The 25,576-nt window shown below is 32.2% G+C and overlaps 1 protein-coding gene across 21 annotated transcripts in view; it reads left to right on the top strand.

Moving 5' to 3' along the window:
• MAP2 (microtubule associated protein 2) overlaps nucleotides 1-25,576 on the top strand; it is a 350,338-nt gene that overhangs the window by 111,240 nt on the left and 213,522 nt on the right. The gene's annotated exons all lie outside the window — the stretch shown is intronic.

Raw genomic sequence — 25,576 nt, 5'->3', positions numbered from 1 at the left:
TTCCTAGTTTAGAATGGTAACAGAGATGTTTTCCTCCCTTAAGAGAATTTCTCTGGTGTTTGCTTTGGGCAGCTTCTCATTGCTCTAAATATATACCATCCTTTTGGCCCTCTTAATTTTTATTTAAAATAGTGAAACAGCTTTGTTCTATGGGAAGCCTACATAATATAATGTCTACTTGGCAACTTCTTTTGGTATCCACAAGAATTGCCATAAAAACTACAGAAGACAGTTTGGGTGCTTAAAATATAAAATGACTTTCATTTTGGAAAATCCTATGATTTACATAATTCTTTAAATTTAATATTCAGTTTAAGTTCACTTTAAACATGTAGTTTTCCCACAGATTAAGGCTGTTTACCTGATCTTTTTTTTAAAGTAACATGTATTAAATTTGACAGTGAGAAAAGAGAAGTGAGAAGTTTAAAGGAATTAATTAGTATCTCTAAGAGTTGTATATGTGAAAAGAAAATCTAGGATTGCACTTGCTATGACATTTTAACTCTCTTTTTTTTTGCAATTGTTTCCTCACCAGTCTTTCTCTTTTGCTGCAAAATTGTGAAATTAATGTTTATTGTTGGACTCTAAACCTTTTGAAGTCTATGAACAAGTTCTCTTTGTGTAGGGCAAAGAGAAAGTTGGGTCAGGGCAAACTGTTATACATTAAGAAAGCTGCTGGTCTGTATGATGTCTAGGCTTCAACATAGCTTTTTTTTTTCTCTTTTATACTCTCAACAGTATCATTACTTATTGATTGTTTTTGATAGACACCATGAAATGGGTGAATTTCAACACAATTCTGCCACTTATTGGCTTCTAATAGACTTAATCAAAGACTTGTTAGTTGTATATTATACATAAAATGTCATATTTTAATATAATTATTATAATATAATATATATATATTAATATAATTCTTACCTATATGCAGCTTATCTTAAAGGTCTTAATAACATTTTAAACTGTTAAAGCTCTAAGACTTTGGGGATACCCTGTATGAATTTATATATATATATGTGTGTGTGTGTGTTTGTGTGTGTGTGTGTGTATTATTTGTGTTTATAATACATTATACACATATATGAACACATATGCATGTATATGTAAATGCATATGTTATATATACTCCATGTTCAATGAACACATAATTTTGAATAATGATTTGGGAATTTTTGCTGTAATCATAGCATTTCTGATTATTTCCAACTTTATATGAAGTCACTTTTGTGATTTGAAAGCAAGAAAGTGCAATCCATCTTCTACATAGGTACAACTTTCCTGAATAAATTGTTTTTAAAATGCAGAATTTATAATCCAGTTGCAATTTGCAGCAAATTATGTTTATATGTTTATACATTTTTGTATATGTATACACATAAATATTATATTTCTCTTCAATTATAAATTTTGAAATGGTCAAATTTATTTTACAAAAATACATGAAATATTCCTAACTTCATTTTTCCTTAGTTTTTAAGTCAGCAAAATTTTATGCTAAAATTATTGTTTTAAAACCTAGTAAAAACAAAAAGTACTTGTATTTTAAGATCAGTAAATTTTGAATAGGTTACGTTAAATGAGTTTTTTTTTTGTTAAAAGTTCTAACTTGCAAGGTTTCATTTTATATTTACTACAATATAAATTATAATTATATATAAAATTATAAAATGATATGCAATATATCATAATATAAAATATAAATTATGTTATGTAATTTTGATTTTTTATGTGTTCTTTAAAACTTTTTTCTAATTTCATGTTTCACTTGTATATAAGGCAAGGAATATTTGAGATATCTTTGCACATTAATGTAATTTCATATGAACAGTTTAACTGGTCTTTTGTTATTCTCTCTTACCTATATCATTCTAGTCTATTCTCTCTATTATTCTCCTTTTCATTTCATTTCCACTACTCCTGTTCCCTTCTTTTCTGCCCTGCTGCTGGGATAGATTGGAGTTATTGGTTTGGGTTTGGTTGTTGTTTTGTTTTGCTTTGTTTTCCCATTGAACCCTAAACCCAATCAGAATGGCCATGGATGGAAATAGGCCTGTTTAGGAGTTCAACAGAAATTTTTTAGGATTTAAATATACCATCACATTCATCAGGGTTACTTAGTTTTCATTTTCAAAAAGAAGTCAGTCAGAAGAAATAGATTATTTTAAAAATTCTCAAAAACAAATGTGTTGTGAAAATAAAATGAGATAGTGTTTAAAGAATTTTGCCAGGTGAAAAGTGTGATAAAAATATAAAAGAAGATAACAATATATAGTGATATGAATCTCTTTAGACCTAAACTTATTAACATCAGTGGTTGCTTTTTTTTTTTTCCAATTTTATAGTTCCCAGAGCAAAACAGTACATTGCAAACAGCAAGCTTATGGTAAATATTTGCTGTATTGGATTGGATTGAACCTTAGTTTCTTAATCTGTAACAGAAAAGAATTTGGGTAAAATGAATTGTAAACGCTTTTCCAGTAGTGATTTTTCTGCCTCTCCATCACTAGATGTATAAAATAGGGGATCAAGTGACATCTGTCATTAGCAAGCCTCATGACCTTTGACAAGCCCCCTAAACTAACAGTCAGTCCAGTGTGCAAATCGCCTGTGTGGTTAAAAATGTTCAGTGGCAGCACCTGCTCAATGTCAGCTACAGCTGCTAGGCAGGAGCTGGTTCTGCCAAATGCTCTTTTATTCAGATTTAGTGATGGGGATGTCTAGGAGCAGAGAGGAAAGGGCTTTTGGGTCTTTTGAACCATTGACACAGATTGTCCCCCTTCTAGTGTTTCTACCCCTCCCAGCTACACAAAGTGCTAAACAGGAGAACTGGGATAATTATAATAGTTCATAGCTTTAATTTGGGAAATTATACATAACCCCAACTATACTCAGTAGACATGATATAATGTCCAGTAGAATGCTAGTTCCTTTCTATTGAAGGTACCTAAATTGTTTCTAAAGTGATTTGAATTTAAGTCTTGCATAGAAACTGAAAACCCTCTTAACTTCTGATGGTGCAGTTTTCCTTAATATCTGAACTCCCATCTTGCTTTCTGACAGCATACCCACCCCCATCCACTCTGTCTTGGGGGAAAAAGTCTCCACTGGAGTAACTGATTCGTTCCATTTCCTGTAGGGACTTCTTGTGGTTTCTGGTTTCTAGCCAATTCTATTTTTGCCTTCAATTTTCTCCCTGTTACTTTTTGGTTTCTAAAAGGATACTTCTCTTTGACATTTTGTTAAAGTGAAATTTCTCCTAAATTTGTCAAGACTGTAAACTTTGAAAAACCTGGAGAAAGACATGCAGGTGACAGATAAATGGAATTAAATTTGACAGAAGCTTTTGAGTTCTGTAACTCAGTAAGCAGTGGCTGGATATATATTGTTGTCATAATCAGTACTGAATCCCTTTCCACATGGATACTGGACTACTCTCTTTACTGGTTAATATAGTATATGCATAGTGTGTGTGTATGTGTATGTGTGTGTGTGTGTGTGTGTGTGTTTATATGTATATATAAGATACTATAATGTATAGTATAAGATATTAAGATTCTATTTTTGTATATATACATATATATGTGTGTGTGTGTCTCTGTATACTTATATATGCATATATATGTGTATATATATATATACACACATGTATTTCTAAATGTATGATACATTTAGAAATACATGTGTATATACACACACATACATTTAGAAATACATACATATATTTTGTTTCAATTTTTCTGTCCTGTCCAATTCTTTGTGACTTTGTAGATCATACAAACCATGGGGTTTTATTGGCAAAGATACTTGAGTAGTTTGCCATTTCTTTAATCAATTAAGGCAAACAGGTTAGGTGACTTGCCCAGGGTTACACAGCTAATAGGTGTATGAGTCCAGATCTGGACACAAAAAGATGAGACTTCCTGATTCTAAACCTTTCACTCTATCCACTGACCATCTGGCTACCTATATATGTATGCACAGAGACATGGACACACACACAAATATTAATACATGGGGGAAGGGGAAGAGACAGACAGACAGAGAGAGAGGGAGGGAAGGAGGGAAGAAGAAGAAAGGGAGGGAGTAGAAGGAAAAGAGAGAGAAAAGTAGACAGACACTGAAAGCATGAATAAGGAAATCTAGGAGTTCAGTGAACAACCTAACAGGTGACATGTTGAGGGGAAACAGATAAACTGGGGAATTACTATTTTATATAAGGTAGGAAATAGATATTTAAGAGAACTCTCATGTAGGAAAAAAATCAAACCAAAGGAATGTACAAATGACTCAAACTCCAAATATAGGCACAAGGAGATCCTAGAATTAAAGAAAAATCATTCTTGAGCTTTTTAAAGATAAGACTTTCTAATTTTGTTTGCTTAAGATATGCTAGCATTTGCAATTTGAGAAACAAGCAATCCACATAGAATTTCATGGAATTTACTGTACTCTCCCAGCAAGAAATTTATGAAAATAATAATAAATAACATTTGTAGAGTTTTAATATTTCCTGTGGCAATAGATTTAGAGCTTCAAGCAACCTTAGAAGGCATATTGTCCAATCCTCTTGTTTTATAGTTGAAGAAACTGAGAATCACCGAAATTAAGTGACTTGAGCAAGATTAAACAGATAATATTTTCTTCTTAACAAGCCGATAAAGTAAAAGAGCCCAAATATTATTTTTTATTTTAAAAATGAAAAAAAAATGAGGCTCAGAAAGGTTGACTGTAAGTCAATCTTTGGTAAGTGATGGCAGTGGAGCTGGAATTCAAACTTTCTGATTCTCTGTGACACTATATATTGATTCCTAGGAAGGATGAGTGATACAGTAGAAATGTTTTGATGTTTTATCAGTAATCCAAGTTAATTATTATGATTGGTTTGTCTTTCTTCCTCTGGCAATTATAAGATTCCAGGATTCAATATACATATGTTTCTCTTTCCTATGAAGTAGGCCTTTCCTTTGAAATCCTTGCCAAGTTCCTAGATTCCTGAATTTAGGCACTCCCTAGAGGAAGTGATGGGATCTAGACCACGCCCAGGGAGAGGGACATTCTTGGGAAGAAGTGACTTGGTGTGATAATAGAATGCTAAACTAGGATCTTGGAAAGACCAGAGTTCAAATTTTATCTTCTGCATTGATTAGGTAAGCAAACATGGACAATTTGTTTGACCCTTATGAGCCCTGGTTTCCTTAAAATTGTTGATAATAATGCCTTTTGGTTCTTGCCACATGAAGTTCTTGGGCCACTTAAATGAAAGAGAGTTAGTTAAAGTATATATCGATGACATTTTCTAGAGAAATGATAGTGCTGTCTAGGGGACAGCTAGCTAGCACATAGATAGAATAAAAGGCCAGGAAGACTCTACTTTCTGAGTTCCAATCTAGCTTCAGACATTTTCTAGCTATGTGATCCTAGACAAGTCATCAAATCTTGTTTGTCTTAGTTTTCTACTCCTTAATATGAGCTGGAGATGGAAATAGCAAATTACTCTTTACAGAACATCTTTGCTGAGAAAACCCCAAACAGGATCACAAAGACTCAAAATAACTGAAAAATGACTGATCAACAAGTGCTGCTAGAGTAATGTGGAAGATGAACATATGAGAAATTTATAGAAAAGCACAACTTAATTTTTGCCTTGATTAATTTAAGTCAATGTAAGGAAATCCAATTCAACATATAATGCAATCAAAATTATTTCATCTTTAAAATGGGGATAATTATAGCATCTAACTTACTGGACATGTTGTGTGTATCAAATGAGTTAACTTATGTAAAGTGCTTTGCAAGCTTAACATACTCTATAAATAATAATAATTATAATTAATGTTATTATTGTTATTATTACTATTTAGTGACCAAACTGAGTGAGGAAGTTCCCCAGCAGACAATAGGTGTATATCAGGTACAAAAGGAAAATAATCAAATCATAAAGAGATATTGCTCAAGATCAAGGATAAAATAAATACATATACATAATCTATTTGTGCATCTATCTATACACACACACACATATGCCTAAATATTTATTTTTTTACTAAATCCACTGATTTTAGAACTGATTACAAAAAAAAACACACTTCAAGAAAATAAAAGTTTGACTTTTGGGGAATTATATTATTAGTTTTGCTGGTGGACAGTAATTTCAGTCTAGAATTGAATAGGAGGAAGAAAGCAGTTTGAATTGCAGTTGAAAAACTACATGAAATTTTAAACAAGCCTAAGCTGCTACATAGCACAGAAACTCATCTTTTTGACACTAATATTCTTTTAGCAAATCATAGATCCAGATTGTCCTCTTCTTGGTATTCTATCAAAAATGCATGTGACTCAGAGAGAAAAGTTGATTTGGTTGAAAAATCTAAGTTGGATACAATATATTACCATCAACAATATATCACAAATTATTTGTATGAAAGAAGTGGCATATGAACCAGAAGATGAAGCAGGCTGGTCATGTAGCAAGAGCCTGAGTGTTGCAATAGTAACCAGATACTACTGGCAGACCTAGAAAATCTCTAGCGCATTGGGAACTCCCACTATGGAGGACTTATGTGGAGATATGGCAGTACTTGTACAATATGTGCATGGATTATATATGAATATGTATCAAGAGAGGATTTCTTACAAAGATGAGAAAGCTCTGTTAAAGCATTCATTATTACTCTTATTCTGTTCCAGCATACACTATAATACCAATATATTTGGTCCCAAAGTCCAAGTCTCTTTGAAGGAAACTCTTCTGGAAGAATAAAACTTGTATAACAACACTTTAAAAAAAAAAAAAAAAAAAAAAAAAAAAAAAAAGGAAACATAGGCTTCCTTATATTACCCAAGACTTGATCAGAGTCAGATTTAATTATTGATTGAATTGAGGTCAGCTATCTTGTGGTCTCCTATTTCTCCTCCTTCAACCTTCAAAATTTCTAGACATCTTTAACTATCAGTTTCTTTTTAACTTTACTGTCCAAGAAAGTGGTCCTTCAATTTGTCTCCTTCCATATCCTTCAATTGCTTTCCTCTTTCTCTTTTATTTTCAGAAACTCTCCATTGAATTGGCTCCTTCTCTATTGCAATCCAAAACATAGGTCTTCCCAATCTGAAAAAAAATTTTCAAAATAAAAAATAAAATCCCTCGGTCATACTGTGCTGCAGAAAAATTATCCTATTAAAAAAAATTGCATATGGCCTTTCTTTCACCAAGATCCACTCAGTTCTCAATTTCCTGTCATCCCACTTCTAACCTCAACATTTAATTGAAATTGCTTTCTCCGAGGTCATCATGCCTGTTCTATATTTCCTCATCACTCACACCTCTGGAATTCCTGGTTTTTTTCTAGATTCAGATCTAGCATCATTTTCTGCAGAAATCTCCAGCTGCCTTCCTTCCCCAAACTACCCTGTATGTACTGATATGTGAATATGCTGCCTCTCCCATTAAAATACAAATTCCACTAAGAAAGGGATGATTTCATTTTTGCCTCTATTTTCCCATGGCTTTAGCACAGTGCCAGTAATATTTATAGGTTTAGTACCATTTTCTTCAATATCATCATCATCATCATCATCATTGGCATAGTACCCTAAGGTTTACAAAGCAGTATATGTCTATGTATGTATATGTATATGTATATATATATGTATATAAATATATATATATATGTATATATATAAACACATATATACATCTGTGTCTAAGTATCTATCTATCTACCTAAAGAAATGAAATCTCACTTGATTCTCAAAATATCTCTGTTGTTTTCCCATTTTTACAAATGAAAAAACCAAGGCAGAGCAAGTGACTTTTCTAGAGTCACATCGTTAATATCTGAGGTGGAATTTTAATTCATGTCTTCTTGACTCCAATTCTACCATACTCTATTGTTAAATCTGTAAATTAATAAATTCTTGTTTACTAACTAAAATTAACAATATCGAAATTGTAAAATCTAAACTGCCTTTTCTTAGTCTCTATAATTCTGCCTTCTCTGCAGCATTCAATACTCTTAATCATTTATTTCCTTCTTCACACTTTCTCCTCCTGAGTTTTTGTTACACAGCTCCGTCTTGATTTTTCACTGTATTATTGGTTATTTCTTTTCAATCTCCTCTTTAGATCCTGTGCTAGGTCTTCTTTCTATATATTCTTCCTCTTGATGTTTTCTCTAATTCTATAGGTTTGATTGCCATTTATATGAAAATGGCTTCCAAATTAATGTATCCATCTGAAATCTTCACTTTGAATTCTAGTTCAGAATATTTAACTATTCAATAGATATGTTCCTCTTACCAGGGCCCTAAGCATCTCCGACTGAGTCTATATAAAATGAAAAATACCTCCTACTTAATCTTCTCAGTTAACCAGATTCAAAACTTTGGAGCCATTCTCGGCTTATGTCTATCTTTCCCTTGATATCCAATTTATTGCCAAGTAGCATATAAAATGTTTGCACATCTCTCATCTGTATATTAACATGAATATCATTCTAGTTCAAGCCCTTATCATATCTTTGACTATGTAACTTGCACTTAATTGAATGCCCTGCTTCCATTCTTTCTCTTCTCCTTTACAATCTCTCAAAATAAGTTTCCTAAGTGCATATCTGCCTATGTTATTACCCTGTCCCAAAATCTTTTGTGGGTCCCCATTACCACTAAGATAAATATAAATTCTTTAGTTTGGCATTATCTGTCTCCTATTTTTCCAAATTTATTTGATACTTTTGCCTATCCATCACCTTATAATCCAAACCAAAAGGAACTTACTAGCTATTCCCTGAGTTCAATAATCTAAAACTTGTTAATGGCTCTTTTTTAATTTAATAACTAATAATAACAATATCTAAATTGTAAAATCTAAACTGCCTTTTCTTAGTCCCTATAATTCTGCCTTCTCTGCAGCATTCAATACTCTTAATCATTTAATACTTAATCAGTTAATACATATACATATATGTACAGATATCCATTTTTGCATACAAACATGCATATTTGTTATTGTTCAGTTGTTACAGTCATATCCAGTGACAGATAATCTAGCAAGGGAAATAAAAAAGTAAAATGGCTTAAAAACAAACAGTCAGACATCACCACTAACAATTAAACTGCCACTGGATTTGGTATAATGGAACAATTGAATTTAGACTTTAGTTCCGATTCTTACTGAGTTTTTTTCACCTGTTGGCAAATCTGTAAGGTTCTACAGTTCTAAATATTCTTATCCCTAAAACATCTATGCCTACCTTAAAATATCATTGTATCTTATACACTATAGAATAACACAGAAATGTGAGTTACTGCGACATTATACTATTTGCCAGCACATCTATCTAAAAATTTGTGAATCATAAGGAGAAGAAAATCTGTCTTTAATAACTCCTGAGAAATGTACTAGTTAATATGACTGACTTGTTAGTGTGACTAAGAAAAATGATTCTACTCAAGTTATAAAGTATTTTGAAAAAAAATTACCAGTTTTTTTTCAAGTTACATTCTCATGGATCATCTTCCCTGCCCTGAAAACACTTTTTTTAAAAATTCAGTCATTACAATATTTTGGAAGCTTTTGGTTTGTTTTCATGGTTGTTTTATAACTTATCTAAGAGGTTTGTCTGGGACACTGAAAGATTGAGTTGATTGTCCAGGGTCACAGACCTCATATGTGTCAGAATCAAGGATCAAGTTTTTTTTCAGATTCTAAGAAAAGTATGCAGTCCACTTGGCATACCATCCCTGAATAGCAGCCTGTTTTGTTTTTCTCACGCAAAGGGTGAGTTTGGAAAAGTTTACTTCAACTCTGTTGCTTGTTTCCAAAATTAAAATACAACTTTTTTCCCTCACTGGATTAATTAGAAAATGGGGTTGTTAGTTTCAAATCACCACCACCCTCACCCCCAGTTGAAGGTTACTTTGGCTAATGTGAATGCTACTATATCCTGCTTCTTTGATCAGAGGTGACCTGCAAAGGTCAGGTTTGTACAAAGTTGTTCAGATTGCATATTTTCAAGATTTGTTGACTCAGAATTCATGTAGCAGTACATATTTTTAGCCATACTAAAGACCAGATTGTCTGGTGTTTAAACCCAGCTGGAACATCAGGAATAGCTAAAATTCTGCCTATAACTATGACATTATTTGAGGCTAATCCTTTTGAAAGTTGACTCAATTCAAAGATTGTAACTTGCTGTAAAAAGTATTCCATATTTCCATTTTTCTGATATTCTAAAAGCATCTGGAGATAGTGATCATGAGGATAAAACATTGAACTGAAGTCAGGAAGAACTGGATTTAAATCCATTACCTAATAAGGACTAGCTGTGTGACCATGAGGAAGTCACTTCTATTCTCTGAGTTTTGGACAATTGTCTAAAACTAGAAGTTATAGACTTATAGGTGAAAAGATTTCCCAGTCTAAGGAAGTCACAGTTCTCCAAAGTATGGATGTAACATTCAATGACACAATTTTATTTTTTAATATGAAATCTGTGTGTACCTTTTTTAATTTCTCTTAGTCAATCACATTCAAACAATTTGGCAAGCATTTATTGGGTTCCATGCCTATTGTGTTTAAGACACTGCAAAATTGAGAAAAACAAAGATTCCTTACCCATAAAGAGTATATGTAGACAATGAGATAGCTTCTGACATCACTTTCAACTTTAAGATTCTGTGATATTGTATTTATTTAACAGCTAATATAAATGTTGGATTAAAATTATGTCCTCTAGGTTTAACACATTGAGGAAATAGAATATAAAACTTTTTCTTCTTTTTTAAGCAAATCTCTGATTTCATTGGTTTTTAATATACACTTCATTTTTTTTTAATGTCCTCTACCAACATAGAGCTATACTTGTGGTTTTGTGTCAGGTCACTTAGTCAAAATGTGTCAGAGATAGGATATTTACTCAAGTCTTCCTCAAGTACAAACTTGCACTCTATTCAGTATGTCAAGCACGCTCTATTAATACAGGTTAACAATAGGACTCTACAGCAAATTAAAACATTGAGCCAAATATGGAAAACAAAACCATGTGTTGGGAAAGATAGAAAACAGTTTTCCTGAATGTTAAATGTATATAGAATGACCAAATTCACTGTTAACTATAGGTGTGTTTTATATTATGTGATATTGAAAACCTAATCCTCATTTTTCTCTTATCTTTACCCTTAAAGCAAAATCATTTTTCCATTTACAAATGTTAAAAGAGTAACTACATTCATTAAAATAATTGGCTGATGGGTTTAGTTGCTTGACAAATAATTACCTCCCACTAACTCACCACTAATTTTATTGGATCAACCAAATGAAGTAGTGGTTTTAGCAATTTTTAATGTCTTTTTCTCTCGGATGTTCCTTAGTGAAATTATAAATTAAATTTTAAAATTTCCCACTTTATCCATTGGAAACTTTTGTTTAAAGAATTCCCTAGTGACTTCATGACCACCCATCAGAAATTGCTCTCAAGAAAATACATTTATGAACTTATTCATATTCAAATGCAAATATATGATTCAGTGTTAAGAAATATTTGTGACAATTAGTCTCTAATGATAGAATGTCAAGCTTCAGTGATGGAATGTTTGGAAATTGACTGTTTTTCTTTTTCCAAAGGTCATACTTCACTTATTGTAACTCTATTTTACATCATTATCTTCATGATCATTCAGATCTTGCTTCTGTATCTTCAGGTCATCCAAGACTTTATTATACTGACTTAGCTCTTTGCCAGCCTTTCCTATTCACTCTGGGAAATTTTCTGCAAGGATAGTCTCAGTTTCTATAGCATCCACCTTCACCCTTTGTCCTTGAAACCATTTATTTTGCTAATCTGAGTTTTCCAAACAACACTTCAGCATCTTACACTACTTTTTGAGATTTTCATGTGATCCTTGAGACTGCAAGCTTTGGACCTTCTTTTAAACAGATCACTCAGCTTTTGCTAAACTTCAAGAACATGGTACTCTTTCAGCCTGTATTATGTATACTGTGTATTATGTGTATGAGCATCATTTTGTTCCAGAGAAAGTCTTTGATCTCTGGTGATTGGTTTAGCATGCTTTTCCATTGTGGCCTTATAAAGTAACATTTACTGGGGAAAAAAAAACTAAACAAATTTTAAAATGAAAAATGTATGTATGTACATATACTTTTGCATATATATTTACATCTATGTATACATACATAGATATGTACACATTTTTCCAAATGATTGTGACACATATAGTCACTAAAATCCATAAAGACTATGTTGCTTAGACTTTTTTTCTCCTAAGAATTTCATGGTTGTGGATGCCAGAGCAGAGTATACATGGTGAGACATATGCATGTCATAGTGTAGACTCATAAACTTTCTCAGTTATACAAGGGGAAATATAATTCCTGATTGAAGTTTAAATGAAGTAACAACTAGTACGTATTAAAATAAACATATTACTCATTCAGGTCCTCAATATTTGTTCTCATTTGTAAAATGGTCTATTATAACATGAAGGTGGAGCAGAGATTTTATTCTCATAACCCTTAATTTCTAGTCCTTTGCCTAGTTCTTCATGCTTGGAGAACCATGTATATGAATTTCTTAATGCACAATGTTTATATATATTTGATTAGTTTATGAACTTTTGTTATGAATTTTAAAAGGTCTTAGGGAGAGCCCAGAAATGTCTCACATAAATGGTTATGTCATTTCTGTTTTATTGTTTTAAAAAAAAAACAAAACAAAAATAAAACCTAAGGTTTAGAGAATTGAATTGAATTGCTCATAGTCACATAACAAGTTTATAATACAGGGAAGCCTAGAATCCAAGTCTCTTGAAAAGTAAACATTCTGCTATAAAATGATGGCACCATAAAAAACAAATAAATAGATGAAAGTTTCTATGGCCAAAAAAGTGATCAAAATCCTAAGTCTAATGATATTGGTGTGACTGATCGAGAGAGAGAGAGAAGAGAGAGAAGAGAGACAGATAGACAGACAGAGATAGAGACAGAGAAAGACAGAGAGAAGTAGGTGGCAAGGGGGCGGGGGCGGGGGGGGTGCAGTAAAGAGGGAGAGAGAGAACACACAAGTTTTTATGGCTGAGTCTCAATACTATTAACATCAATAGAGAGATCCAATCTGGAGGGAAGGTTGGTTTTAGAAGATGATGAGTCAGTTTTTAAGTATACTGAGTTTAAAATGACAACTGGACTTCTATTAGAGATAAACAAAAAAACTTTGGAGATATGAAAAATGCAGCACAACTGAGAGAAAAGTTGAGGGTAGAGATGCTCATTTGGGAGTAATCCACAGAATGAGGTAGAAATCTTAAATATCATGGCTCCTGAAATATAACTTTTTCCAACAAAGCCCTGTTATGAATTAGCTTATAGGAGAGGTATGAGTCCTATGCTCTAGCCCCACAATATAAATCACAATTTGTTATATTTTTTTCATTCTTTAAGATTTTTTAAAGTGATTCCCTTCCTCACAACAACCCTTATGAGAAGATAGTAGAACTCTCTTCTCATTTTACAAATGAAATACATTAAGCTACAGAGAAACTGAGTACTCAAGTCAATCAGATAGCAAGTATCAGAGCTAAGACATCTCTTGTTAGTAAGCAAACATTTTATTAAATGCTTAATATATACCAAGTACTGTGTTAAGTACTGAGGATTCAAAGAAAGATTAAAAAACGGCCCCTGAAAAGTAGCAAGGATGCAGTGTCACTTGTTGTAGAGTGTATGGAAAAGTATAAGGTAAGAATGCTAGAAAAAGTACAAAGAGATTAAGTTATGAAAGATTGTGAAAAGTTTTATATTTGATCCTGGAGGTAAAAGGGAGCTACTGGAATTGATTGGGTGAGAGAGGATAGAAAAAGTGACCAAATACTTTAGTGAACGAGGGACTAGAGTGGGAAGACTTAAGGCTGAAACAAGTGTTTTTACCCTTTTATCATGCTGAGAAATTCTCCTATGAGATATTTTTCTTTGTAAATTCATTTTTATATGCTTTTGGTTATTTTAATCATTAAATTTTGGTCTAACTAAAGTAGAACATCTGTACATAATAGAAAATGCTCACCAAGCCATAGGGTCGGGTGTGCCTTGATGGGATTTGGATCCACATCATTAACTTCCATGGCTTTCTGATGCTTTCTGTGGTTTTAAATTTATTGATCTCCTGTTCATTCATGGTTCCCTGAGTCTTGCTCAGATGTCTTTTTCTAGAATATGAGACAATCTAGAGAGGAGAAATATTTTGACATCAACTAAAAGCTAGCTACCAGAAATTATCTTATGTTCTTTATGGATTACTTATTTGCCAGTTCGATCATATATTGGTCTGATCAGCCAATCAGACTCTCTATAACTTGACCGTAACATGGTGATGTTATTTTGGTCCTCTTTGAGAACAAAAGACGCCAATCAACCAATTTGCCAATCAGTGTCTATAAGTGTTTTTAGTGAATCCCATTCCATGATTCACATTTTATCTAAACTGATTCTTAGATACTTAAGAACTTGTGACAATTTATTTGATTCCTCATTAATTAGTCAAAAGATTAGCTTCTCAATTGAGTATATGCAAGTTCATGCGTGCACACACACACACACACACACACACACACACACACACTTTCCACAAGACTGCCTTTTGTCCAAAGTACTATTAAGGTAATCTATATCCATTGCCTAATCAATCAATCCATGGACTCCAAGTATCTTAGCCCTTATATGAAGGGAAAACCAGGTCCACACAGGTTTTCAGTAGCTTGCCTGTGATCATATAAGAAGTTACTGGAGGTGAGATGAAAACTTTTTTCTTGACTTTAAAGGACCTAATGCGTGTAAAGTTATATGTTTCATGCTGAGGAAACAGAATTATGATGCAAGTATTGCCTTCAAGGGGTTTAAATTGTAATGGAATATAAAGACAATTATATGATTATGGTACAATGAAAAGAAAGATAAGAATGAAAGAGAGATCTGGGCAATGTGTCATGAGAAGTTTAAGAAGAGAATGGTTTATATAGCATATCATACTCTTGATTGTATCTGTTGTACACCTAGGTAGCTAGCTGGTGGTACAGTATATAAAGTGCTGGGCCTGGAGTCAGAAGTTCAAATCTGGCCTGACACTTATTGGCTGTGTGATTCCAGGTAAGTCATCCCTGCCTGCTTCAGTTTCCTCAACTATAAAATGAACATAATAATAGTACCTTCCCAGAGATACGGTCAAGATCAAATGAGATAATATTTGAAAATCATTTACAAATCTTTTACAAATCCTTCTTAGTATGCAAACCCTGACAGTGGAATACAGCTATATTTCAGGGAGCTTTGTATGTCAGTTGTTTTAGAATAAATATCAGAAACAAATGTTTCCAGAAAGCCAATTGATTGCACATTTACTGTATGAGGTGCTTGATGATAGAAATGTGAACACAGCATTCTAGCCACAAGTCCAGTATGTGCTATTTTTCTCAGGCTGTGACCATTTCAAACAAATTAAACAAATATTTATTATGTACCTACTTTGTCCAAGAAACTCAGAGACACAAAGGAAAAAGGAAAAACCAGCTCTGCTCTTAAGAAGCATAGATTTTCCTGAGGAGATACGATATGTAAAAAGCTATGTGGAAACATTAAAATGTGAGCCATCCTTACACAGTGAGAACACTTATAAAGCATTTGAAAAAAGATACTGATAGGGATCTAAGTCACAGTAATTGGAACAGTATTCCTCAAGTCAAGAATACCTGAATTCATATCTGGTCTCAAATACTAGTTGTATTCTCCTGCAAAATAATGCAATCTATTTGCCTCAGTTTCCATCTGTAAAATGGAGATAATAATAGCACCTACTTCCCAGGCTGATTGTGAGAACAATATGAGATAATAATTGTAAAGTGCTTAGCATAGTGCTTGACACATAGTAAGCACTTTAGAAATGCTATTATTATTATGTTTTAGTAATGGTAGTAAGAGATCTATGATTTTATGAGTGAAGTTCCAGTACAATGGAACTCCATGCAGACTACAAAATGTTAAGCACTAGGGATTTTGCTGAGTCACATAAGAAGATAAATGTCAAGAGCAGTATATTTCTGAATCAAAATCCAGCAACTTATCGATCATACCACAATCCTTGTGTAAGAAACAAATATATTCTTTAAGAGGGTAGCTTCTTGCTTGTACCCCAAATTTCTCTTGACTCTTTCTTTGATAGTGATGATACCATGGAGGACAATTACCACACTGCCCAAATGTCTTTTATTGTTACTGTCAATACACCCAGATACTAATCTGGGTGAACCATTTGTCTGACTTCAGTATGGCAGTTTGGGTAATTCAGCTAATACTCCCAACTCTGGATCAGATATCCAGATAACAGGTCTGTCATTACTAATCATTCCAGAAATGCAAATAGTCAGTTGTTGAAATCATCCTTTTTTTAAATTTTGTTTTTAAGCAGAAGTGTAATTAGATAACAGCAACATCAAATGTGAAGGTACTAATAAGAAATGACAGCTCTCTTTTGTTTCAAGGAGGAAAAGGATTTTGAACAGCAAAACTGTAATGACTTTAATAATTATCATTTTTATTTATTATCCCTTTGTCTCATGATTTGGATATTTATTATTCCATAGTTATAGAAATCCAGATCACTAAGTCAGTACTTTAATGAGCATCTTGATGTATCATCACAGTATGGAAGACAAATTTTGGCTCTTACTTTTTCCTATGACTGAGAAAGAGGAAGTATATTAGAAATAGCATTGAACTGGGATGAAATAAGCCTAGATTCTAGTCTTAGCTTTAAAATTAATTAGTTCTGCAACTTTGGGTTAAAATAAGGATTCTTAAACATATCATATCGATCTGGTAAGTCATGTTTTTAAATGCATTAAAATAAAACATAGGATTATAAAAATCAATTATATTGAAATTTACTTTTCAAAATAAAATTCATAGATTTCAGGTTAAGAACTCCTTTGTTAAGGAATCTCATTTCTTAAGACCCAGTTTTCTCTCTTTTTTTATTATTATAGATTTTTATTGACAAAACATATGCATGGGTAATTTTTCAACGTTGACCTGTGCAAAAATTTCTGTTTCAATTTTTCTCTTTCTTCCCTCAACCCCCTTCCCTAAATGGCAGATAGTCCCATACATATTAAACATGTTAAAGTATATGTTAAATACAATATATGTATACATATTTATACAGTTATCTTGTTGCACAAGAAAAATCAAATTTAGAAAGAAGGTAAAAATAAACTGGGAAGAAAAACAAAAATACAAGCAAACAACAACAGAGTACAAATGCTATGTTGTGGTCCACACTCATTTCCCAGTGTTCTTTCACTAGGTGTAGCTGATTCTGATCAATTGGAACTGATTTGGATTCTCTCATTGCCAAAGATAGCCACTTCCATCAGAAATGATCCTCATATAGTATTATTGTTGAAATGTATAATGATCTCCTGGTTCTGCTCATTTCACTTAGCATCAGTTTATGTAAGTCTCTCCCAGCCTCTCTGTATTCATCCTGCTGGTCATTTCTTACAGAACAATAATATTCTATTACATTCATATACCACAGTTTACTCAGCCAATCTCCAATTGATGGGCATTCATTCAATTTCCAGTATCTAGCCACTAGAAAAAGAGCTGCCACAAACATTTTTGCACATAGGAAACCCAGTTTTCTTATCTGAAAAATGAGAGTGTTAGACTATATCAACATTTTTCAAATTCTCCATAGAAACCTGAGTTTTTTTAAAATAATAATGATATTTCTTTTGAATTTTAAAGTTTAGAAATTCTTTAAATTATCTTATTCAGTTCTTACAAATAGCTCTGTGAGTTCATTTCATACATAAGAAAACTGTGGCTGAGAGTTTGTCTGAAGCCACATAACTAATACATTTATAAGGTATAGGATCAGAACTCAGATTGTGTTGCTTCCTAACCTAGGACTCAATCTACCATAACATCTAGTTGCTTTCCAAAGAGAGGTATCACAAAAGACAAGCACAAACAAAAGACATAATCTGTTTTTGTCGTCTGAGTTGCTTCACAGAACATATGTATTCACATAGGAGACATAGAATTTGCAAAAGACATGATGCAGAAAAACAGGGCAAACAAGAGACTCTCTCTGATTCAGTTAATGGTAGTCAGTGTCAGAACCCACTCAGCAAAATTATATTTAACATCTACTCAAGCGAGGCAAGGATTATAGCTTGAACCACTTTTTTCCTACTTTCTCAAGACCTTCTCCCTTTGCCTTTAATAATTGCCTAGAATTGTACCATGATTTTCTAGATTGCATATCTAAAAGCAATCAAATTAAAAGAAAACTGTCCTAATTAGGTTCTATGAATACTTTTTATGAATTAAGTCAATGATTTTAGGAAGTTCCTCCTAAAGGTTTGGTAGGGATTTTTGCCAGCCTGAGCTCCTTCATTTAATCTTTGATCTTTATTATTCTTAAATAAAAATTATTTTTGCTACCTTGCTGTGTTATTCATCATAGAGTTCCCACAATTCAAACTAAGGCTTTCTGTGGACTATGTTCCTGAAAACCAATAACAATCAGCCAAAATTAATCACAAGACTAAAAGGAGTTCATCTACTTTGATTTCATTCTTTAAATAAGCCCAATATGGTGCAGAGTCAGTTAAGTATTCATCTTTCAGTATTATTTATATAATAATCAGTGTCCATTTATATTTTATTAGATTTTATCTCTACATAACTCTAAACTAGCAATCATTATGGATAAGTATATAGAATTGGGAAGTTTGAAGAGATGAGAGAGCAAAAATTGTTAGTGACTAAGAAGAAGGTAATGAAACAAACATTTGTGGATTTTGAGTACCAAGTGTCCAATAACAGAAAAAAGTGCAAATCTTAACATAGCTAAGGCTTATATATATTTACATAAGATCCTGATTCAATACTGAGATATTATCATATTTGGGGGGAAATAGGTCTCTGGTTCTAAGTAATCATAAGACATTTACAAATAAAAAACTAATTTTAAATAGAAAACACTCAGATTTTTTAAAGAGGAATTTTGATAAATTAAGACAGTCCTCCATAATACTGCTGTCTACATGTCAATGAGAAAATTAAATTTAAGCATAGGATCTGACATACTAATTTATTATATCCAGTTTTATTTCCAGTTATATAATATTTTTTGACTGCAAATAGTCAAAACCTTCAAAAGACAAAATAGTTTGTTATGCTGCTGAATCTAACAGAAAATTGTTCAGATTTTTAATTTATATACATATGCACATATGTGCTAGATTATATATGTGTATAGCATGCATATATAATTATTTATATAAAATCATTATTACTTATACACACACATATAATATACATATATATTTAACCTTCTGTGATTTTTACCTTTAGTACAACACTTTATAAAATAGTTTAAAAGATGGCACAGCAGATTGGGAAATATAGGCTTATCTGTGTCTACTCTTTGGGGGATTTGCACAATAGCTTTATTCTTTTAAGAGAGTAATGCCAACTCAATTTTGAAATTACAGAGATTTAAACGAAGTGTCTGCTTGTTTTTTATGCTGAAGAAAACCTTATATTTATATATGTATATATGCACACACATATACATATACATTTATGTATGCATATACATATATATACAAATAGATATTTTGCAGTAGTACTTTAAAAGCTATAAATCATAACGATGATGTTTCCTGACTAGAAATTATAATCTGTATTTAATTAAAGGAACATAAAAATTGAATTTTATTTCATTTTAGATCATTTTTTATGTAGATTTAATTAATTCAACATGAACACAGGGAAACAATTCATTGTTTGTGACATTTTTGACAGTCTTATATTAAAAGAACTTTTTAATAAACACTTTAAAATATACTGTACATTTTCACTTTTTAAAAATTTGTATCATACTCTAATATGACTTTTAATTACCATTTCCTTTAATGTCCAGGGTCAAATTCAAAGAACTAGACACATATTCCCCTGCCCGTTTTACCCAATCTTATCCTACCCCACTAAACTTTATATTCTTAAGTTTATAAATGCTTCTTTTATTACTGGTGAAAACTTAATTCAATACACAGTTTCATTTTTTGTAATTGTTTTGGGACATTTAACAGTTTGTAGATCAATATTTCAAATGATTTATATAACTGTACAAATGACAGAATTATAAATCCACCAACAGTTCTTTCAAACTTCCAGTCAGTCAACTTTAAAGGCAAAGCAGAAATATCTATCCACCCCCATCTTCCTGTGTCCCTCCCACATTCTCTATCAAATTATACCATTCAAAGTTAAAAGATCATAATTCCTTCCTTCCTTCCTTCCTTCCTTCCTTCCTTCCTTCCTTCCTTCCTTCCTTCCTTCCTTCCTTCCTTCCTTCCTTCCTTCCTTTCTTCCTTTCTCCTTTCTTTTCTCCTTTAAAAATCTTAACATATAGTCCACAAAAGAATATTTTTCCCATGCAACAAAACACAGGATTCCACATAAAACCACAAATCTTTACTTCTACTGCTTTTTTAAAAAGTATATAATAGATTTTCCATATCATTCTCAAAACTGCTCTGTTTGTTGGTACTTGTTCCTGAGCTTCCTTCTGTACAGTTAAAAGAATATGTTTTTGGACATCACTATTACCATTTGTTTTTCTCTTATCATCTTCTCCCAATTAAAAACTGAAAGAAAGAAAAGTAATTTTCCTTTTGACAAATAATCACAGACAAGCAAAATGAGTCCACATACTTATTAGCCATGTCCAAAAATGTAGGTCAGTTTCTGAACTCTGAATCCATCATCTCTTTTTGAGGGGCTCTGTAAAGTGATTCATAAAAGAGCCTGTGGTTTATCATTGTACTAAAAAGTGTTGTTTAAGCTTCCCAAGTATTTTCTTAGGTTGGGGTTTGTGTGTGTATGTGTGTTTGTTTTTTTGTGTGTTTTTGTTTTTGACAAATGTTTTTGGGTAAATTGTTCTCCTGCTTCTATCCACTTTATCTTCAATTCATATTACTTAGGATTCTCTGAAATCATCTCTTTCATAATTCTTTTATGATGAAATAATATATCATTATAAATAAACCACAGTTTATTCAGCCTTTTTATGTCTTAAAAGGCAATCTAAAACACTGCTTTGGATTTTAGTTCTTTGGTTTTCCTTATTTTTTCCGCATTGTATCATTCTGTTTCCCTTTTTTTATATTCCCTTGATTTTATATTTGAAGCACATGGATCAACTTTTCTGACATATGCATTCAAATATTATTGAGCTCCCATATTTAAATTATTTGTAAAGCAAAGTTAGAAGTCCTTACATCCTATACTCGACAATTAAAAAAAAAAGTATTAAGATGGACTTGCTAAGTGATTTTCATTGCTCCCTGATTTTTCTCTGAAGAAAACAAAATGCCACAAAACTTAAATTGGCCGATTTTGTTGGCCATTATTATATGTTGGATTGAAAATTGAATTTCATGAGCACAAGTAAAGAAAAAATAAGGAGCTTATATAAAATTGTCAAGAGATTCCTGCATGAGAGTAGAAGTTAGAAACAACCAGCTATGACCTTAGAAAAATTCCTTCAGTTCCCTTTTCTGTAAATGGATAAGGTTGGAATAGTGATCTCTGTGGTCTCTTCCATTTTTGACAGTATTGATCCATTGCAATACAAAAGTAATGTTGATTAAGGAACCAGGGAACAAAGTTTCTCTGGATTGTGTGTGAAAGGATTTACAGGGTGGAGCCTAGGGAGAGGTGCTATTTGTTCAAGAGAAAATGGGACTATGAACTGGCCATGCTTGCAATACCAGGTTCCTTTCTGCATTCCCATTCTGAACTGTTTACCTAGCAGATGACTGGTTTTATTCTTGAATAAAAGGCACCTACTAAACTCCCTCCCTGCCTTGCTTCCCCCTCAGGTGTCTTACATCTTGGCTTAAACCTTAAAATAAATTTCTCCTAAGTGTGAATCAATTTACATCTGATTATGTTTTCATCATTGTATTAAGTACTATTCTAGTCCAAAAGAACTGTGAAACATGGTGATTTTCTTCAGTCTATCTTGAATATTGATTTATGTGAAATAATGACATTAATACAAGGTAGTGTATATATTAGTGTGATGATATGAAACTAGAACATTTAGATGGTACAGTGGCTAGCGTGTTAGTGTGAAGTCAGCAAGACATGGCTTCTTCAGTTCTTGGACACTTTCTAGCTGTGTGACCCTGAATAAGTCATTTAACTCATTTTGTCTCAGTTTTCTCATTTGTAAAATGAGCTGGAAAAGGAAATGGCAGATCATTTCAGTTTCTTTGTCAAGAAAATTCAAAATGAGATTACAAGGAGTAGAATAGTGCTGAAGCAATTGATAAAAAAATGGGAATGGACCATTTTGGTTGTCTGAAGTTCAGTTTAACCAAATTCAAAGAGGTTCATCATCAGTTTGTCTCAAAGAAAATGAAACATTTGGCTCTGATAAATATTAGTTTAGTGAACATTAGTTCACAGAAATCTATTTAATTGCTGAGGCATTGGGATCTATATCAGTAATGTGAGTATCCACACAATGAAGTAAAAAATCCTTGAGTTGTTAAAGGTTGTGTGGAGATACTTGAAGGTGCATATTCACCAAACCATTTTGTTTAACTGTAGAGTATGGAAACAATTGAAATTCCCATTGCTTTAATCTCAATTTCTTGTCTAATTTGCATGAATCTTTTCAGGGATGAGTTAGTCTTCATTTTTATCAAATAATGTCTTGGGTTCGTTCTGGGATTATTTCCTTCAATGACTCATTGAGAAATTAAATTGAATTTCTATTAGTTGCCAGACTTCGACATTGATATATAGTACGTGAGCAATCTTGAGAACCTGAAACTTTGCCTGTACTTTAGCTTAGCCCTAGAATTTCTGAATTCTGAATATTGTATATGCGTCAACTTAAGGAAATCTGAAATACAGCTTACATAACTGACAATTAGAGGATGAAAGATGTATTTTGTTTATCTGCTAAAATAGGACCTTGACTGTGGTCCTTAAGAGGAAGGGCTATCTTTAGCCTTGTTGGGCTATCCCAACATCTAAAAGAGTATCTGACATTGTAGATTGATTCAATGATGTATTTATTTATAATTTGTCTTAATAATCGCTGATAGTACACACAAATTTGCATAGTCCTTTATAAGCATTATTTCACTTGACAATGCTACAAAGTTGGAACTGCAGGTTATAGAGGTTAGATGGGGGTCATACTGCTGGATAGTTTTCAAATTAGGATCAGATCTCAGGCTTTCTGATTTCAAATCCACTGTTCTAACAATAATTCTACCCTATCTTTCTTATCAATCTCTTCATTGTTGTCATTATTTTTATTTACCATATATTTAAGGGAAAAAGCCCATTTATTATAAAGTAAAAAAAAAGTTTCCTACTAGGTACAGTGGGAAAGATTAGAGTTTGTGCCCTGATTATGGCATTTAAAACATCTACACATATGTAGCCAATAAAATGATAAAAAAATCAAAATAAGACTATAAAATTTTATCATATAGTAAAATTATGTCCCAAATTTTATACATCTATTATATTCTATACATAGGTTATACAAGAAGTCTCAATATATAAAGTATATATACAAAACATAAAAAATATAGCTCTATAATATCCATTTCAACTACCTAAATATACTAGCCATTACAAATTTCACTTACGCTTTTTATTAATAATCAAAAGATTTCTTATAATTTGGAAGCAACTGTTTCAAGATTGTATGCATAATCCACATTCTTTTAGTAATATGGTGTGCAGATAAATTTGAATTAAGGCTTTCCCCCCTCAAATTTCTTTGTTGCTTGTCATATCATACCACTAGATGGCAGCAAATCAAGTCTTAATGGATGACAGCTGTAGCCATGCTTAAAAGGATTGGGATAGGGCCATGAACTTGGGTCTTGAACAACTATTTCTTGTACAAGACTGGGAGCATAGTGTTATAACCAGAGAATTAAAAAGAGTTTAGGAAGCATCATTAAAAATAAGAAACTATAACTGTTCAAATGTTAGGTTAAAGAGACACATTATTATGTTGTATATAGTTGGAAACCAAATTTTTTTCTTTTTAATGAATAAGAGAAGAAGAAAGTTGAGTGGAAAAATAAAACAGAAAATATCAAAAATTAGAGGCTAATTTGTAATATTTATAAACCATGTCCCAGGATCTTATAAAGCTAGCATACTGATAATACAATTTGTTTCTCAGCATGTACCTAGTAAAGAAAAACTGCATTTTCTGTCCAAGTTGATGTAGATACTTTGTGAAGTTTAGGCAACCAGAGATAATTGTTAATTATATGGGGTATGAATAGCTAATTTGTGGATTATATTAGCAGTCTTTGTCAAACTCAAACATTTGTCTTCTAGTTGTTTCCCTGCCCACTGGTATACCTACAGGAGCAAATGCAGAGAACAAAAGTGAAATAGAACTCAAACTATTTTTCTCTTTCTATATGACTAGTATAAATAGTTTGCATTTTAGCAAGTGTCTTATAAATTTATATAAAATATATAATCATAGGAAAGTATGAACAGAAAAGGTTAATCAAGTAGTACGAGAAAGGAATATGGATAGTCCAAGGTTTGCACTGATAGCCATTAAATATGAAAAGAGCAAAAGGTCACAAGTTTGTTAGTCTACTTTCTAAATGAGTAATTCTTAAATTATATGTATATGTGTGTGTGTGAGAGAGAGAGAGAGAGAGAGAGAGAAAGAGAGAGAGAGAGAGAGAAAGAGAGAGAGAGAGAGAGAACGCGCTATGGACTCTGGCAATTTAGTAAAGCGAAGGGATCCATCTCAAAAGAATTTTTAGATGTATAAAAGAAAATACCTGGGATTATAACGGATATCAATTATATTAAAAGGTAGTTATCTATATATATGCATATCTATATCTCTTCATATATTAATATTTTCATAAATCCCATATAAAAGACCCAAGCTATAGAATATTTATGGAAGTAGAAGACTAAGAATTGTAGCAATAGGTTACTGTCTATAATTCAAGACACAATACCCATATCATCAAGTCAAAGGTCTGTTAAAGAATCAAAATACTTTACAATATTGCTAAAAATGTTTAGTGAGGTTCATGATATCTGGTCATGAACAATCGTTTGTGACACAGAATGGTGAAATGGGTGATAAAACAAGAAGTCTAAATAGCTTTATTGAATCCCTTAATATGTAAATTATTGTTGATCTTTGAGTAACCTTTCTTAGTTTCTTTTATTGAATGGTACATTAATTTGCATTTTTATGCATTGATCACTATAAATGGATTTTAGTAGATTTTGTTACTCAGAATCTCCATTTTAAAGGCATCAACAAATTATTACAAGAGCTTCATCTTTATGCATGTCCTGCCTTGTAAATCTAGCCAACCTTTATCAACATTTTCTTATTTCTAAAAGAAAAGTGCTATGAGATATTTGGGAAGTATAATAGTTATAGTAATGCTATGTTTTTTACTCTGA

This window comes from Antechinus flavipes, chromosome 3 (genome assembly GCF_016432865.1).
Source record: "Antechinus flavipes isolate AdamAnt ecotype Samford, QLD, Australia chromosome 3, AdamAnt_v2, whole genome shotgun sequence".
NCBI classification, from domain to species: Eukaryota; Metazoa; Chordata; class Mammalia; order Dasyuromorphia; family Dasyuridae; genus Antechinus; species Antechinus flavipes.
The sequence above is the reverse complement of the archived record's forward strand: the minus strand, read 5'-3'. Positions and strand labels throughout refer to the sequence as shown.